This window comes from Ranitomeya imitator, chromosome 5 (genome assembly GCF_032444005.1).
Source record: "Ranitomeya imitator isolate aRanImi1 chromosome 5, aRanImi1.pri, whole genome shotgun sequence".
NCBI classification, from domain to species: Eukaryota; Metazoa; Chordata; class Amphibia; order Anura; family Dendrobatidae; genus Ranitomeya; species Ranitomeya imitator.
Genome location: NC_091286.1, coordinates 672,510,703 through 672,530,172, shown reverse-complemented (window position 1 = coordinate 672,530,172; position 19,470 = coordinate 672,510,703). Strand labels below are relative to the sequence as shown.

The window sequence follows — 19,470 nt, the reverse complement described above, 5'->3', positions numbered from 1 at the left end:
GTAACAAGAGAAATTGGACCCCAGAAGTTGTTGTCCAATTTATCCCGAGTACGCTGATGCCCCATATGTGGGGGTAACCCACTGTTTGGGCGCACGGCAGAGCTCAGAAGGGAGGGAGCACCATTTGACTTTTTGAGCGCAAAATTGGCTGTCGTGTTTGGAGACCCCCTGATGTACCTAAACAGTGGAAACCCCCCAATTCTAGCTCCAACCCCTAACCCTAATCCCAACCTGATCCATAATCCTAATCACTAACCCTAACCATAATCACAACCCTTACCCCAAAACAACCCTAATGTCAACCCTAACCATAACCCTAATCAAAACCCTAAATCCAACACACCCCTAATCCTAATCTCAACCCTAACCTCAAACCTAACCCTAATCCCAATACACCCCTAATCACAACCCTAACCTTAACCCTAATCCCAAACCTAACCCTAATCCCAAGCGTAACCCTAATGCCAACCCTAACCCTAATACCAACCCTAATCCAAACCCTAAACCTAATCCCAGCTCTAACCCTAACTTTAGCCCCAACCCTAGCCCTAACTTTAGCCCCAACCCTAACCCTAGCCCTAAGGCTACTTTCACACTTGCGTTGTTTGGCATTCCGTCGCAATCCGTCGTTTTGGACAAGAAACGGATCCTGCAAATGTGCCCGCAAGATGCGTTTTTTGCCCATAGTATTGCCGACGGATCGTGACGGATGGCCACACGTCGCGTCCGTCGTGCACTGGATCAGTTGTGTTTTGGCGGAGCGTCGGCACAAAAAAACATTCAATGAAACGTTTTTTTGTACGTCGCATCCGCCATTTCTGACCGCGCATGCGTGGCCGTAACTCCGCCCCCTCCTCCCCAGGACATAGATTGGGCAGCGGATGTGTTGAAAAACTACAGCTGCTGCCCACGTTGTGCACAATTTTCACAACGTGCGTCGGTATGTTGGGCCGACGCATTGCGACGGCCCCGTACCGACGTAAGTGTGAAAGAAGCCTAACCCTAAATTTAGCCCCAACCCTAACCCTAAATTTAGCCCCAACCCTAACCCTAAATTTAGCCCCAACCCTAGCCCTAACCCTAGCCCTAACCCTACCCCTAACCCTAGCCCTACCCCTAACCTAACCCTACCCCTAACCTAACCCTACCCCTAACCCTAACCCTACCCCTAACCCTAACCTAACCCTACCCCTAACCCTAACCTAACCCTACCCCTAACCTAACCCTAGCCGTAACCCTACCCCTAACCCTAACCTAACCCTACCCCTAACCTAACCCTAGCCGTAACCCTACCCCTAGCCCTAACCCTACCCCTACCCTAACCCTAACCCTACCCCTAACCCTACCCCTACCCCTAACCCTACCCCTAACCCTACCCCTAACCTAACCCTAGCCCTAACCCTAACCCTACCCCTACCCTACCCCTACCCCTACCCCTAACCCTACCCCTAACCCTACCCCTAACCCTAACCCTAATTTTAGCCCTAACCGCTGTTCTCCTGCCGGCCGGCAGATGGAGACAGATGGCGGGCGCACTGGGCATGCGTCCGCCATGTTCTTCTGCCGGCGGCCAGGAGGAGCAGCAAGAGGATCCAGGGACCTAGGTGAGTATGCTAGGGTCCCCGAATCCCCGTATTTCTCTGTCCTCTGATGTGCGATCACATCAGAGGACAGAGAATTACACTTTACTTTTTTTTTTTTTTTTTTGCGGTCGCCGGTAAACAGTTAATTACCGCGATCGCAAAACAGGGGTCGCTAAAACCGACCCCCGATCATGCTCTTTGGGGTCTCGGCTACCCCAGGCAGCCGAGACCCCAAAGATTCTCCCGGTGCCGGCCGGCGGGCGCACTGCGCATGCGCCCGCCATTTTGAAGATGGCGGCGCCCACCGGGAGACACGAGGAGCATCGGGGGAGCTAGGTGAGTATTGGGGGGCCACCTGGGACCCCTTTTCTCTGTCCTCCGATGTGCGATCACATCGGAGGACAGAGAAATTAAAAAGAGATCGCTTTTTTTTTTTTTTTTTTTTTTTTTTGCGATCGCCGGTAAACGGTTAATTGCCGGCGATCGCAAATGCGGGGAGGGTTAAAAACCCCCCGAATCATGTTCTCTGGGGTCTCGGCTACCCTCGGCAGCCGAGACCCCGGAGAAAATCGGCCTGTGGGGGGCGCTATACACTTTTTCCACAGCGCCGTTAATTAACGGCGCTGTGGTTTAAGTACCCTTAGCGGCCGCCGTTAAAAGGCGTATCGGCGGTCGCTAAGGGGTTAAGGCTCTTTAAGGAGTCAAACAGTAAGTACGGGATAGTCAACTATTCGAGGCACCAGAAGAACATGGAGATAAAGCTATGGTTTTGCCATTATGTATCTCTATTTTGTGCCCATATTTATGCATTAAGCTCTATATAGATTACGTCTTTTGATATTTTTAAATACATGAAAAGGTCCTATGGACCATAGAAGAACATAAAGTTTCATGAATAAAGATGCTACAAGTAAAAATTATTTTTTTAACTACTTACTTTTGGCAGGAAGAAGCCCTTCATGGTGACATCTTGAGTGGTCTGATGTCGCACATTGGTTGGCACAAGATTGGCAAATCTCTGAATCTCATGGATTACAGCGCCTGTGTATGGCATTTGTTTGCGATGTTCATAAATCATAAATAAATCATCATCGATGTTCAAAATCATAAAGATAAATGATAAAATTCTGTCTGTTTGCAGGCACTACAATGGGAGCTTACTAGCTCACTGCATATGGATTCATTTCTGAATCTCAGAAGGGGGTATAACCCCTTATAGATCTGAGGTTCAGCTGAACCAATGACTGTTTCAATTTCTTTTTGGACATTTCCTGTTATTAAAGTAAGAATTATGCTTAATATCTCCAAGTCTTAGCTAGCACTATTTTAGGCTGAGGCTAAACAGCGACTTCAGCAGGGACACCTGTTGCGTTACCAAAGTTTACTCAGTGTCGCTACAACATTGCGGTGCAAAACAAGTGAATAGAGTCGCATTGCGACCACTAGAATCCTGCAAGCACAACAAGTCGTAAAAAGTCCAACCTCATCAGATTTTCTGTGACTTGCTTGGTGTAGTCATAGTACCCCGGGGTTCTGACTTGTATGTGGTGTGATGTAGCAGCAACACCTAGCAAACTTTGGCCACAAAATGGTCTTAGCCTGTCATATAAAGCTCCAGATTCCCAACTTCTCTTCATAAAATCATAAAGATAAATGATAAAATTCTCTCTGTTTGCAGGCACTACAATGGGAGCTTACTAGCTCACTGCATATGGATTCATTTCTGAATCTCAGAAGGGGGTATAACCCCTTAAAGATGCAGCCAATTTTAGGTTTTACACTTTTTTTCCTCTCAGCAAAGCCATATTTTTTATGGGACATGTTGTACTTTTTAACAACAACATTTGCTCTTCCATATAACGTACAAATAAAAACAAGAAAAAAATCTAAACGCAATGAAATAGTGAAAAAAAAAGAATCTAATTTTAGAAATATTTTTCTTTTTCACATCACTGGTGTTCAATGTCTGGTAAACCAGACTTGGCAAAATGATACTGCAGCTCGGTACAATTACAGCAATACCAAACCAATAGAGCTTTTTTTTGTTAGTTTAGTGGATTAAAAAATTTGGTTAATTTGCAAAAACAAAAGAGGATTTAGTGTTAATATTGGGCACATGCTTTATATACAATTAATTATTTTGTGATCACTAGAGATGAGTAAATCTTTTCAAATTTGAATTTGCCGACTTTGCCAAATTCTTCCCCCAAAAATTGATTTGAGGTGAATACATTTTTATTGATTTCAATACTGAAATGCTTGCAATTGCTCGTGAAGTATACTTTGGGAAGAGGAGAGAAGTCCCCGCTGACCGTAAGAGCTCACACTCTACAAGACAGAGAGGACTGTGGTGACCATAAGACCTTACACTCTACAGGAGAGAGAGGACCCCACTGACCATAAGAACTTACACTCTACAGGAGAGAGAGAACCACACTGACCATAAGAGCTTACACTCTACAGGAGAGAGAGGACCCCACTGACCATAAGAACTTACACTCTACAGGAGAGAGAGAGGACCCCCATGACCATAAGAGCTTACATTCTACAGGAGAGAGAGGCCCACACTGACCATAAGAGCTTACACAATGTTAGGGCTAGCGGAACGCACCAAATAATAAGACAGATAGAGTATGGTGCGTTCGCAGCCCGGGGTCCACCATGCAGAGATGGAACCTGCTGCCAAGTAATGACGGACTATATGGCGGTACAAAGTGAATACACACAAGGGCTAACCTCACCCTGTGTGAAGGAAGCGAACCTTGTTATATCACAGGGCCGTGGTACCGCACCAAGAGCGCAAGCAACGAGTCTCAGAACTCAATCCCAAGACACAGAATTTGAGTACATAGACCTCATGCGCTCGACACCGCTACTGAGGTGTCAGAGTGACAGCAATAGAAGCACGAGAGTGCATGCAGTGCCGCACTGGCGAACGCCACTAACCACCCAGGCTTGGGTCAGGAAAGCGCTGTGAAAGCACAAGGCGCCGTACTGGCGGTCACAGCAATAAGACGCTGTATTGTGTGTTTACGTGCTGATGGCTAAGTCGGGCGCTAGATAGCAAACATACACCTTCCGCGAACAGTCATCCAATAGGGAGGGTTATTTAAAGAGCGACTTTCACTCACAACACACACACATTTACAAATGTACACTAGCGCATGGCCGTGCGGTCATGCGCAGCTTATATAGTTGCAGCACGTTCAGGATCTTCCAATAAAGGACCAATGGGAAGCTGCTACCAAAGTTTTGCCCTTTCAGGACCTTCCTGGAGGACCAATGGGATGTGCTGCAGTACCTGAGCATGTGACCCTCGATCTCCAATGGGAGATCTTGCCCTGGGCATGCTCAGAAAGAGAAAAGCAGGACTTAGCCCCAAAAGCATCTGCTCGCCGCTGCCCAACACTGACTTCAATGGCAGTAGCAGGAAAAGCAGCAGTAACTCTTTGTACAGAGTGAGACTGAGCAAGACGCTGGGACCGACGTCTCTGCTGAGCAGACTCCACTGCGTCTGGATAAGAATGGGAGACCCCAGCGGAGATGGCTCGAGATTCCCCTTGTGCAGAAGTGGGAACTCGACACCTAACATTACCCCCCCTCCTAGGACCCCCCTCCTTTGGCCTCGCTACGCTCGAAGGCAGCAATGAGCTGTGGGGCCCAAATGTTTTCAGCAGGCTCCCAGGACCTGTCCTCTGGGCCATAACCCTTCCAATCCACCAGATAGAACTTTTTGCCACGTACCACCTTGCACCCCAAAATAGCGTTCACCTCGTAATCGTCCGTAGACGAACCCGATGTCCCGGCAGATGACTCGGAAAACCGGGTTTCAAGAAGGACACATGAAAGGTGTCGGTGATACCCAAGCATGGAGGAAGGGCCAGACGGTAGACCACAGCGTTAACCTGTTCAAGGACCTTGAAGGGACCCAAGTAGCGAGGTGCAAACTTAGTGGACTTAACACGCAGCCTGATGTTACGGGCGGAGAGCCACACTAAGTCGCCAGGAGCAAAGGTCAGAGCGGGATGCCGATGAGCATCGGCGGAGGACCTCATTCTCTCCTTGGAGGCCCGAATGGCATCCTGAGTGCGGTCCCAAATGTCCCGTGCCTCCACAGCCCAGTCTGCCACCCTGGAGTCAGCAGAAGACACAGGCATGAGCACAGGAACAAGCGGATGCTGGCCGTAATTTAGGAGGAATGGAGTCTGACCGGTGGAGTCAGCTACGGCGTTGTTAAGCGCAAACTCTGCCCACGGTAGCAAGGATGCCCAGTCATCCTGCCTGGCAGAAACAAAATGTCGTAAACATGTGACCAAGGTCTGGTTGGCCCTCTCTACCAACCCATTCGTCTCGGGATGATATGCCGAAGAGAGATTCAACTCAATGCTGAGTAGACGACAAAGCTCTCTCCAGAATCGAGACGCAAACTGGGGACCCCGGTCACTAACAATTTTGTCTGGCATACCGTGTAGGCAAAAGATATGTTTGATGAACAAGACAGCCAACGCCCGTGCAGAAGGTAGCCGTGGAAGAGGCACCAAGTGCACCATTTTGGAAAAATGGTCGGTGATCACCCAGATAATGGTGCAGTTACGAGACTTGGGTAAGCCCACCACAAAGTCCATCCCGACCATCTCCCAGGGCCTGTTCGCCACAGGCAGAGGGTAAAGCAAACCAGCTGGCCGTTGCCGAGGGGACTTGTTCTTGGCGCAAGAGACACACGCCCGAACATATTCTGCGACATCTCGAGCCATATGCGGCCACCAGTATGTCCTCGCCAGTAACTCAGATGTCCTTTTGGAACCAAAATGTCCACCCACCCTGGACGAGTGTGCCCAAGAGAGAACCTCCGGTCGCAAACTGGATGGTACAAAAGTCTTGCCCGGAGGCACAGACTCTAGCGAAACCGGGGCCACAGTTCTCAAGCTCTCGGTGGGGACAATAAGCCGAGGCTCCTCTTCCTCCTCCGCAGATGACACAACGGAGCGAGAGAGAGCGTCGGCCCAAATGTTCTTCTCCCCAGAAAGAAAATGGAGGGTGAAATGAAACCAGGAGAAGAATAAGGACCATCTGGCCTGGCGAGAATTCAACCGCTGGGCTGTCTGCAGGTACACCAAATTTTTATGGTCTGTGAAGACTTGGAAGGGAAAACGTGCTCCCTCCAAGAGATGTCTCCACTCCGAGAAAGCCAACTTCATGGCTAGCAACTCCCTGTCCCCGATGGAATAATTCCTCTCTGCTGGTGAGAAGGTCTTAGAAAAGAAGAAGCAAGGATGCTTCCGACCTTGAGCATCCTTTTGGAAGAGGACTGTTTCAGCACCAACAGAAGAGGCATCCACCTCCATGATAAATGGCTTATCAACATAGGGGCGATGTAGGATGGGAGCGCTAGCGAAGTGTGACTTTATGGAGTTAAAGGCCTTCGAGACCTCCTCAGACCACAATTTGGGATTTGCCCCCTTCTTGGTGAGGGCAACCAAGGGAGCTACCAAAGTTGAGAAGTGCGGAATGAACTGGCGATAATAATTAATGAACCCCATAAAGCGCTGCACCGCTTTAAGAGAATGGGGTTTCTGCCAGTCCATCACAGCCTGTAGTTTGGCAGGATCCATAGCCAATCCCTGGGCAGAGATGATGTAGCCTAGGAAAGGTAAGGACTCCTGCTCGAACATACACTTCTCCAACTTGGCATAGAGGGAGTTTGCCCGTAGGAGGTCGAAGACTTTGCAAACATCTCTCCGGTGGGAGTCAATATCTGGAGAGTAGATGAGAATATCATCCAGATAGACTACGACCGAGGTGGAAAGCATATCCCGGAAGATGTCATTCACAAAGTCTTGGAAAACGGCTGGGGCATTACAGAGCCCGAAGGGCATCACCAGATATTGATAGTGCCCATCCCTGGTGTTAAAAGCCATCTTCCATTCGTCCCCCTCACGGATGCGAATCAGGTTGTAAGCACCCCGCAGATCTAATTTAGTAAATACCCTTGCTCCCCGAAGCCTATCGAAGAGCTCAGATATCAAGGGCAAAGGATACTTATTCTTAACGGTGATGGCGTTAAGACCCCTGTAGTCTATGCATGGACGCAATTCCTCATTCTTCTTCTGCACGAAGAAGAACCCTGCCCCAGTAGGTGACACTGACTTCCTAATGAATCCTCTTGCCAGATTTTCCTGGATGTACTGTGACATTGCCTCCGTCTCCGGGAGAGATGACGGATAGACTCGACCCCGGGGAGGCTCAGCACCAGGCAAGAGATCAATAGGACAGTCATAGGGGCGATGGGGCGGAAGGATCTGCGCCGCCTTTTTGGAGAACACGTCTGCATAAGACCAATACTGCTTGGGGAGAGAGGATAGATCTGCGGGTACCTCTGTAGTAGCAACCTGAACGCATTCCCTCTGACACCTACCCCCACAAGATTCACCCCATCCCAGAATTCTGCCTGAGGACCACTCGATATGAGGAGAGTGGTACCGTAGCCAAGGTATTCCCAACAGGACCTCATCAATTCCCTCAGGAATGACGAGCAGAGATATAATATCCTGGTGAGATGGTGACATGGACAGAGTAAAAGGGATGGTCTGGTGTGTTATCTGTGAGGGCAGTGTCGACCCATTCACCACTCGTACCGTTACTGGTTGAGCTAGCATAACCAGGGGTATTGCGTGACGTTAGGCGAAGGCAGAAGACATAAAATTGCCCTCCGCCCCAGAATCCACGCCGAGCATTACCAAGTGGGAGAATGAGCCTATAATAATTGTCCCCTTAAAGGACAATTTAGAGGCAAACGTCGCCGTGTCTAGTGTACCTCCACCTACTACCACTAGACGCTGATGTTTCCTCGACCGCTGAGGACATCTGGTGGCTAGATGTCCTGACTGCTGGCAAACTTGACAGACCTTGAGTGCACAAGCGGTCCGGGACTTAGATCCCGCTTGTGACACTTCCATGGCCTCATGTGACTCAGGAACCAGGACTGGAGATTCCAGAGGTTTGGCGAAGTTAGGAGCCAGCCGAAACCTCTGCCTACACTGGGCTCGCTCTAACCTCCGCTCGTTAAAACGGAGGTCAATTCAAGTGGAGACAGTTATTAACTCCTCCAGTGTGGCAGGAATCTCTCTAGTGGCCAGAGCATCCTTAACGTGATCAGCCAGGCCCCTCCAAAATATGGGGATAAGGGCTTTATCCGACCAGTCCAGCTCAGAAGCTAAAGTGCGGAATTGGACGGCAAAATGACTGACCAAGGACTCACTCTGAGTTAATGCCAGCAGTTGGAGCGCAGTATCATGGGTGACTTGAGGTCCTAAAAAGACCTGTTTCAGAGTGCTCAGGAACAGCGGAGCACTCTGCACCACATGATCGCCACGCTCCCACAGCGGCGTAGCCCATTCCAACGCCCTGTCCGACAAGAGAGACACTATAAATCCCACCTTAGCCCGCTCTGTGGGAAAACGTGCAGCCAGGAGCTCGAGGTGAATAGAGCACTGACTCACGAATCCCCTACAAAATTTGCTATCACCAGAAAATTTTTCTGGCAGCGGGAGGCGAGATAATGTTGGAACAGGGGTGGCAATGGACAAGGTTGCTGCAGCCACGCTAGCAGCCTGTACAGCAACTGCGGTAACATCCACAGCTGAGGTTGAGCTCTCGAGAGCCGCCAACCTACCCTCCAGCTGCTGGATATACCGCAAGGATTGCTGTTTGTCCGTCATTACTAGCCAGACCCTGGCGCTAGTGTAATGTTAGGGCTAGCGGAACGCACCAAATAATAAGACAGATAGAGTATGGTGCGTTCGCAGCCCGGGGTCCACCGTGCAGAGATGGAACCTGCTGCCAAGTAATGACGGACTATATGGCGGTACAAAGTGAATACACACATGGGCTAACCTCACCCTGTGTGAAGGAAGCGAACCCTGTTACGTCACAGGGCCGTGGTACCGCACCAAGAGCGCAAGCAACGAGTCTCAGAACTCAATCCCAAGACACAGGATTTGAGTACATAGACTTCATGCGCTCGACACCGCTACTGAGGTGTCAGAGTGACAGCAATAGAAGCACAAGAGTGCATGCAGTGCCGCACTGGCGAACGCCACTAACTACCCAGGCTTGGGTCAGGAAAGCGCTGTGAAAGCACAAGGCGCCGCACTGGCGGTCACAGCAATAAGACGCTGTATTGTGTGTTTACGTGCTGATGGCTAAGTCGGGCGCTAGATAGCAAACATACACCTTTCGCGAACAGTCATCCAATAGGGAGGGTTATTTAAAGAGCGACTTTCACTCACAACACACACACATTTACAAATGTACACTAGCGCATGGCCGTGCGGTCATGCGCAGCTTATATAGTTGCAGCACGTTCAGGACCTTCCAATAAAGGACCAATGGGAAGCTGCTACCAAAGTTTTGCCCTTTCAGGACCTTCCTGGAGGACCAATGGGATGTGCTGCAGTACCTGAGCATGTGACCCTCGATCTCCAATGGGAGATCTTGCCCTGGGCATGCTCAGAAAGAGAAAAGCAGGACTTAACCCCAAAAGCATCTGCTCGCCGCTGCCCAACACTGACTTCAATGGCAGTAGCAGGAAAAGCAGCAGTAACTCTTTGTACAGAGTGAGACTGAGCAAGACGCTGGGACCGACGTCTCTGCTGAGCAGACTCCACTGCGTCTGGATAAGAATGGGAGACCGCAGCGGAGATGGCTTGAGATTCCCCTTGTGCAGAAGTGGGAACTCGACACCTAACACACTCTACAGGAGAGAGAGGACCCCACTGACTATAAGAACTTACACTCTACAGGAGAGAGAGAGGACCCCCATGACCATAAGAGCTTACATTCTACAGGAGAGAGAGGCCCACACTGACCATAAGAGCTTACACTCTACAGGAGAGAGAGGATCCCACTGATCATAAGAGTTTACACTCTACAGGAGAGAGAGGACCCTGCTGACCATAAGAGTTTACACTCTACAGGAGAGAGAGAGGACCCCCATGACCATAAGAGCTTACATTCTACAGGAGAGAGAGGCCCACACTGACCATAAGAGCTTACACTCTACAGGAGAGAGAGGATCCCACTGATCATAAGAGTTTACACTCTACAGGAGAGAGAGGACCCTGCTGACCATAAGAGTTTACACTCTACAGGAGAGAGAGGACTACACTGACCATAAGAGCTTACACTCTACAGGAGAGAGAGGATCCCACTGACCATAAGAGCTTACACTCTACAGGAGAGAGAGGATCCCACTGACAATAAGAGCTTACATTCTACAGGAGAGAGAGGTCCCTGCTGATCATAAGAGCATGCACTCTACAGGAGAGAGAGAGGACCCCCGTGACCATAAGAGCTTACATTCTACAGGAGAGAGAGGATCCCACTGACCATAAGAGCTTACACTCTACAGGAGAGAGAGGATTCCACTGACAATAAGAGCTTACACTCTACAGGAGAGAGAGGATCCCACTGACCATAAGACCTTACACTCTATAGGAAAGAAAGAGACAGAAGACCCCACTGATTATAAGAGCTTACATTCTACAGAAGAGAACGAGTTACCCAGCAACTCTGGAAATGGAAAATGACTCTACAATCTGTGATCCACTGTTAACCTCTGATTTGTTATGACCCCAGTACTGACCACCACTGTACAATGTATGATAATCCGCTGGATGTCAAAGCAGCAGAATATTATGGGGAGGCCCCATAGCAAGTCAAAATGATGTTAGCCTGCTCTGTGACATTTAAGCAGTGTGGGAAATTGTGTTGGCCAAGGTTTTTTTTTGGAAACCGCTAATCGAACCTTAAAATGTTCAAATTCACGTGAACCCAGTGAATTCAAATTTCAAAAGATTCGCTCATCTCTAATAGCCAAGAGTCAAGATTTGGCCCAGTTTAGTAAAATATGGGTCAACAAGGTAAATATTGAGTCTTTGCAAGAACTTGATATATTTGTCAATGGAAATTTAAAAGGATATGAAATACTAATAGTTGTGCTTCATTAACAATAGAAACATCTCACTACAAGATCTAAGAACAGTGAACAATCAAACTGAAATCTAAATTTGTGTTAGTTATAATAGTTTTAGCCTCGGCTGTACAAATCTGTGCACTCCTGTACCCAAATCATGCAGCAGCTTCTGCATCCTGAGCTGAACAGGCTTTTCAGCAATCTGTGAGGGTTTGTAAACTTGGACCCCACTGTACTACAGCACATCTAAGGGTCTGTACCATGCAAAACAGTCATTTGCGATTAAAGGTATATGTTATGTAAATGCAAGGAAATATAAGGAAATATAAGGTTAGACACAACTGCATGAATATTTCTATTGTAATTGCAATAAATTATAGTAATATCTCCTTACTTTGAATTTCAGGATATTTCATCATAAGTAGAAAAACCCATTTCAGGGTTGTAGAAGTAGTCTACATTCAAGCACCGAACAAGTCAGCTACAAGAGATGTTAAGTTTTCATCATGAAAATATAACTCAGGGTTTGGTTTCTCCTGAAATACAGAAAACATTACATTTATGTTTTAGGGAGCAGTAGAGAAAAATAGAAAAACAACAAGCATATTGGATCAAAATAAATCTTCATCTTTGATAATTGTGTAATTTACATAGGGGCTCTTCCATCAATTTGAGCATGTTAAACCAGTTACTTAATGTAATGACTGCATGTTAGGGGTCGAGTTCCTGCCTCTGCACAGGGGGAATCTCGGGCCTTGTCCGCTGCGGTCTCCAATTCTTCTCCAGCCGCAGTGGAGCCTGCTCAGCGGAGACGTCGATCCCAGCGTCTCGCTCAGTCTGACTCTATGCTAAGAGTTACTGCTGCATTTCCTGCTTCTGCCATTGAAGTCAGTGCTGGCCAGCGGCGAGCGGACGCGTCTGGGGCTAAGTCCTGCTTTTCACATTCTGAGCATGCCCAGAGTAAGATCTCTCAGTGGAGATCGAGGGTCACATGATCAGATACTGCAGCTAAGGTCCTTGTAGGTGCTAGGACTAAATCTTGCTTTGCACTCTGAGCATGCCCAGGGCAAGATCTCTCAGTGGAGGTCTGGGGTCACATGCTCAGGTGCTGCAGCTCTCCATTGGTCCTTCTTTGTAAGGTCCTAAACGTGCTGCAACTATTTAAGGCTCGCATGGCCACAAGGCCATGCGCTATTATCAATTCATATATGTGCTTTGCGCCAGTGTGGTTATGTATGAGTGTGTTCAGGGACACAGCTGAAATAAGCCCCTAGAATACCGGCACCTCTGGTGAGGAGATTGTTTGAGAGTGTTCAGGGACCCGACTGAAATAAGCCCCTAGAATACCGGCTTCTCCGGTGAGGAGATTGCATGTTGCATAACCACTGACTGCTATCAGCTTGGCAGTAAGCTTGTGCTCCTGTGAGGCTAACAGCGCGCAGTGCTTCCCTTTCACGGCTACTCTGTGGAGTAACAGAGCTAGCCTATACCGCCTAACAGTGCCGCCATTCGTTAGCAGCAGGTTCCTCCTGCACGGTGGACCTCGGGCAGCGAACGCACCATTTATAATAAAACATCTCTATTTTCTCGGTGCGTTCCGCTAGCCCTAACAGTATACTAGCGCCAGGGTCTGGCTAGTAAATGGCGAACGATCAGCGTTTACAGCGGTACATCCAGCAGCTGGAGGGTAGGTTGGCGGCTCTCGAGCGCACAACCTCAGCTGTGGATGTTACCGCAGTCGCTGTTCAGGCTGCAAGTGTAGCTGCAGCCAGTTGGTCCTCTGCCACCCCTGCTCCGACTTTATCTTGTCTCCCGCTTCCAGACAAGTTTGCTGGTGACTGTAAGCAATGTCGGGGATTCGTGAGTCAGTGCTCCGTACATCTTGAGCTTCTGGCTGCACGTTTTCCTACGGAACGGGCGAAAGTGGGATTTATTTTATCCCTATTGTCGGGCAGGGCGTTGGAGTGGGCAACGCCGCTATGGGAGCGCAATGATCGTGTGGTGCAGAGTGCTCCTCTCTTCCTGGACGCTCTGAAACAGGTCTTTTTGGGACCTCGTGTCACCCACGATACCATGCTCCAATTGTTGGCAACAGCCCAGGGTTCGTCCATGGTCAGCCAGTTCGACGTCCAATTCCGGACTCTTGTCTCAGAGCTGGAGTGGCCGGATAAAGTCCATATTCCGGTGTTCTGGAGAGGACTGGCAGACCATGTGAAGGACGCCTTGGCCACCAGGGAGATTCCCGCCACACTGGAGGAGCTTATTTCTTTATCTACCCGCATCGACGTCCATTTTAACGAGCGGAGGTTGGAGCGGGCCCAGTGTAGGCAGAGGTTTCGGCTGGCTCCCACCTTTGCCAGACCTCTTGAATCTTCCGTTCAGGCGTCCGACTCCCATGAGGCCATGGAGGTTTCTCGTGCGGGACCTAAGTCTCGGACCGCTCGAGTACCCGTGGTTGGCAGAAATTGTCAACAAGAGGGACATTATGCCAATAAATGTCCACGGCGGTTGGGTAAACGATCGCGTCTAGTAACCGTTGGAGGAGGTTCTCTAGACACAGCGACATTTTCCTCCAAGCTATCCTTCAAGGGGACAATCATATTAGGCTCTTATTCTCTAACAGTCGAGCTTTGTGTGGACTCCGGAGCAGAGGGGAATTTCATGTCCTCGGCTGTTGCTCTACGCCATGCAATACCTCTGGTGATGCTCGCCAAACCGGTGACTCTTAGAGTAGTGAACGGGTCAACACTTCCATCTCAGATCACACACCAGACTGTCCCTTTCACGTTAGCTATGTCCCCATCCCACCAGGAGATAATTTCCCTTCTTGTCCTTCCCGAAGGAATGGATGAGATTCTGCTAGGAATACCCTGGCTCCGTTTACACTCCCCACATATTGAGTGGTCCTCTGGGAGGATATTGGGTTGGAGTGAATCCTGTAAGGGCAGATGTGTGAAAGAGTGTGTTCAGGTTTCCACCACTGAGATACGCGCAGATCTCTCTTATCTTCCAAATACTATTGGTCCTATGCAGACGTCTTCTCCAAAAAGGCTGTGGAGACCCTTCCACCTCACCGCCCCTATGACTGTCCTATAGATCTCTTGCCTGGAGCAGAACCTCCTCGGGGACGTGTCTATCCCCTCTCTCTTCCGGAAACGGAGGCCATGTCCCAATACATCCAGGAGAATTTGGCAAGAGGGTTCATTAGGAAGTCAGTGTCACCAGCAGGGGCAGGGTTCTTCTTCATGCAGAAGAAGAACGGAGAATTACGTCTTTGCATAGATTACAGGGGTCTTAACGCCATCACCGTTAAGACTAAGTACCCACTGCCCCTGATTTCTGAGCTTTTTGATAGGCTAAGGGGAGCTAAGGTATTTACTAAATTAGATTTGCGGGGTGCTTATAACCTGATTCGCATCCGTGGAGGGGGCGAATGGAAGACGGCGTTTAACACCAGAGATGGGCACTATGAGTATCTGGTGATGCCCTTCGGGCTCTGTAATGCCCCAGCCGTTTTCCAAGACTTTGTCAACGACATCTTCCGGGATATGCTTTCCACCTCGGTCATAGTCTATCTTGATGATGTTCTCATCTTTTCTCCAGATATTGACTCCCACCGGAGAGATGTTGGCAGAGTCTTCGACCTCTTACGGGCAAATTCTCTCTATGCAAAGTTGGAGAAGTGTATGTTTGAGCAGGAGTCTTTACCTTTCCTGGGCTATATCATCTCCGCCCAGGGATTGGCTATGGATCCTGCCAAACTACAGGCTGTGATGGACTGGCAAGAATCCCATTCTCTTAAAGCGGTGCAGCGCTTTATGGGGTTCATTAATTATCACCGCCAGTTCATTCCCCACTTCTCAACTTTGGTAGCTCCCTTGGTAGCCCTCACCAAGAAGGGAGCAAATCCCAAATTGTGGTCTGAAGAGGTCTCCAGGGCCTTTTATTCTATTAAGTCCCATTTTGCTAGAGCTCCCATCCTACATCGTCCCGTTGTTGATAAGCCGTTCATAATGGAGGTGGATGCCTCTTCCGTTGGTGCAGGAGCAGTCATCTTCCAAAAAATGCTCAAGGTCGGAAGCATCCGTGCTTCTTCTTCTCTAAGACCTTCACACCTGCGGAGAGGAATTATTCCATTGGGGACAGGGAGTTGCTAGCGATGAAGCTGGCTTTCTCGGAATGGAGACATCTCTTGGAGGGGGCTCGTTTTCCCTTTCAAGTCTTCACGGACCACAAAAATTTGTTATATCTGCAAACAGCCCAGAGGCTAAATTCTCACCAGGCCAGATGGTCCTTATTCTTCTCCCGGTTCCACTTCACCCTTCATCATCTCTCTGGGGAAAAGAACATTCGTGCTGACGCTCTCTCTCGCTCTGTTGTGTCATCTGAGGAGGAGGAGGGGGAGCCTCAGCTTATTGTCCCTTCAGAGAGCCTGAGAACCGTAGTGCCGGTTTCGCTAGAGTCTGTGCCTCCGGGCAAGACTTTTGTGCCCATTAATTTGCGACCGGAGGTTCTCTCTTGGGCTCATTTGTCCAGGGTGGGTGGACACTTTGGGACAAAGAGGACATCTGAGCTACTGGCGAGGACGTACTGGTGGCCACATATGGTCCAGGATGTCAGAGATTATATTCAGGCGTGTGTCTCCTGCGCCAAAAATAAATCTCCTCGTCAAAGGCCAGCTGGGTTACTATATCACTTGCCGGTGGCATACAGGCCCTGGGAGATGGTCGGGATGGACTTTGTTGTGGGTTTACCCAAGTCTCGCGGCTGTACCATCATTTGGGTCATCACCAATCATTTCTCAAAAATGGTGCATTTGGTGCCGCTACCACGGTTACCTTCTGCACGGGCCTTGGCAGCATTGTTCATAAAACACATCTTCCACCTACATGGTATGCCAGACAAAATTGTCAGTGACCGGGGTCCCCAGTTTGCATCTCGGTTCTGGAGAGAGCTTTGTCGTTTTCTCACCATTGAGTTAAATCTCTCTTCCGCATATCATCCCGAGACGAATGGGTTGGTAGAGAGGGCCAACCAGACCTTGATCACATACCTGCGACATTTTGTTTCAGCCAGGCAGGATGACTGGGCATCCTTGCTATCATGGGCAGAGTTTGCACTGAACAACGCCGTAGCCGACTCCACTGGACAAACTCCATTCCTCTTCAATTATGGTCAGCATCCGTGGGTACCTGTGCCTATGCCCATGTCTTCCGCCGACTTCAGGGTGGCAGACTGGGCTGTGGACGCATGGGATATTTGGGACCGCACTCAGGATGCCATTCGGGCCTCTAAGAAGAGAATGAGGTCCTCTGCCAATGCACATCGGCGCCCCGCTCTGACCTTTGCTCCTGGCGACTTGGTGTGCCCTCCGCCCGTAACATCAGGCTGCGAGTTGAGTCCACTAAGTTTGCTCCTCGCTACTTGGGCCCCTTCAAGGTCCTCGAACAGGTTAATCCTGTGGTCTATAGTTTGGCCCTTCCGCCACGCCTGGGTATCACCGACACCTTTCATGTGTCCCTCTTGAAACCCGTATATATGTCCCGGTTTTCCGAGTCATCTGCTGGGACATGGGGTTCATCTACGGAAGATTACGAGGTAAACACTATTTTGGGGTGCAAGGTGGTACGTGGCAAAAAATTTTATTTTGCTGGACTGGAAGGGTTATGGTCCTGAGGACAGGTCCTGGGAGCCTGCTGAGCACATTCAGGCTCCGCAGCTCATTGCTGTCTTCGAAACATAGCGAGGCCCAAGGAAGGGGGCCCTAGGAGGGGGGGGGGTAATGTTAGGGGTCGAGTTCCTGCCTCCGCACAGAGGGAATCTCGTGCCATCTCCGCTGCGGTCTCCCATTCTTCTTCAGCCGCAGTGGAGCCTGCTCAGCGGAGACGTCGATCCCAGCGTCTCGCTCAGTCTGACTCTGTGCTAAGAGTTACTGCTGCATTTCCTGCTTCTGCCATTGAAGTCAGTGCTGGGCAGCGGCGAGCGGACGCTTCTGGGGCTAAGTCCTGCTTTTCACATTTTGAGCATGCCCAGAGTAAGATCTCTCAGTGGAGATCGAGGGTCACATGATCAGATACTGCAGCTAAGGTCCTTGTAGGTGCTAGGACTAAATCTTGCTTTGCACTCTGAGCATGCCCAGGGCAAGATCTCTCAGTGGAGGTCTGGAGTCACATGCTCAGGTGCTGCAGCACTCCATTGGTCCTTCTTTGTAAGGTCCTAAACGTGCTGCAACTATTTAAGGCTCGCATGGCCGCACGGCCATGCGCTAGTATCAATTCATATATGTGCTTTGCGCCAGTGTGGTTATGTATGAGTGTGTTCAGGGACCCGGCTAAAATAAGCCCCTAGAATACCGGCACCTCCGGTGAGGAGATTGTTTGAGAGTGTTCAGGGACCCGGCTGAAATAAGCCCCTAGAATACCGGCTTCTCCGGTGAGGAGATTGCATGTTGCCTAACCACTGACTACTATCAGATTGGCAGTAAGCTTGTGCTCCTGTGTGGCTAACAGGGCGCAGTGCTTCCTTTTCACGGCTACTCTGTGGAGTAACAGAGCTAGCGTATACCGCCTAACAGTGCCGCCATTTGCTAGCAGCAGGTTCCTCCGCATCATTTATAATAAAACATCTCTATTTTCTCGGTGCGTTCCCCTAGCCCTAACACTGCATAGCTGAATAAAATGAATTTTTTATTTTCCATTATAATTTATCATAAGATCAACAGGGCATTACCACTAATTCTTCTCTCCGTGTGTGGACTTTTTCCCCTGCATGATATTAACCAATCAGGAGGCGTCAGAAGGTCAGAATAACATGCTTTCTCCTGTAAGGACAGGCAGCCATGCTGTCCTTTGTAATCTCTGCATCTACCAGATCAGAGGTCAGTATGATTACTCATTCAGCTTTCATCTCTCTGTATGTGGAGAAAAGTAGTGCTGTGTTGTGTGATTCCAAACACCTCTGCAACTCTCCTCTCACAATGATGTCAGTTCAGCTTTATAACCTTTCACGCACACTGACTGCCGTGAGATGAAATATAGAAGTATTTGTAATGAGTTTTAACTCTGCTCTATGATACACAGTGGATGCAGAAATCTGGGCTGAGAGCAGAGTTGTCTATTATCACAAATCTTGCAGGAGAAAGCATGTTCTTCTGACTTCTGAATTTCTGGGGATCTGTTCTTTGTTCCTCCACCTCCTGCTTATGATTGGTGCATGGCAAGCTAAGAAACCTTAAAATGTTCAAATTCATGTGAACCCAGCGAATTCAAATTTCAAAAGATTCTCTCATCTCTAGTAGCCAAGAGTCAAGATTTGGCCCAGTTTAGTAAAATATGGGTCAACAAGGTAAATATTGAGTCTTTGCAAGAACTTGATATATTTGTCAATGGAAATTTAAAAGGATATGAAATACTAATAGTTGTGCTTCATTAACAATAGAAACATCTCACTACAAGATCTAAGAACAGTGAACAATCAAACTGAAATCTAAATTTGTGTTAGTTATAATAGTTTTAGCCTCGGCTGTACAAATCTGTGCACTCCTGTACCCAAATCATGCAGCAGCTTCTGCATCCTGAGCTGAACAGGCTTTTCAGCAATCTGTGAGGGTTTGTAAACTTGGACCCCACTGTACTACAGCACATCTAAGGGTCTGTACCATGCAAAACAGTCATTTGCGATTAAAGGTATATGTTATGTAAATGCAAGGAAATATAAGGTTAGACACAACTGCATGAATATTTCTATTGTAATTGCAATAAATTATAGTAATATCTCCTTACTTTAAATTTCAGGATATTTCATCATAAGTAGAAAAACCCATTTCAGGGTTGTAGAAGTAGTCTACATTCAAGCACCGAACAAGTCAGCTACAAGAGATGTTAAGTTTTCATCATGAAAATATAACTCAGGGTT

General features: G+C 48.8%; 1 pseudogene; it reads right to left on the bottom strand.

The window, feature by feature from the left end:
* Positions 1 to 19,470, bottom strand: part of LOC138638761 (cytochrome P450 2K6-like) — an 89,331-nt pseudogene that overhangs the window by 6,768 nt on the left and 63,093 nt on the right.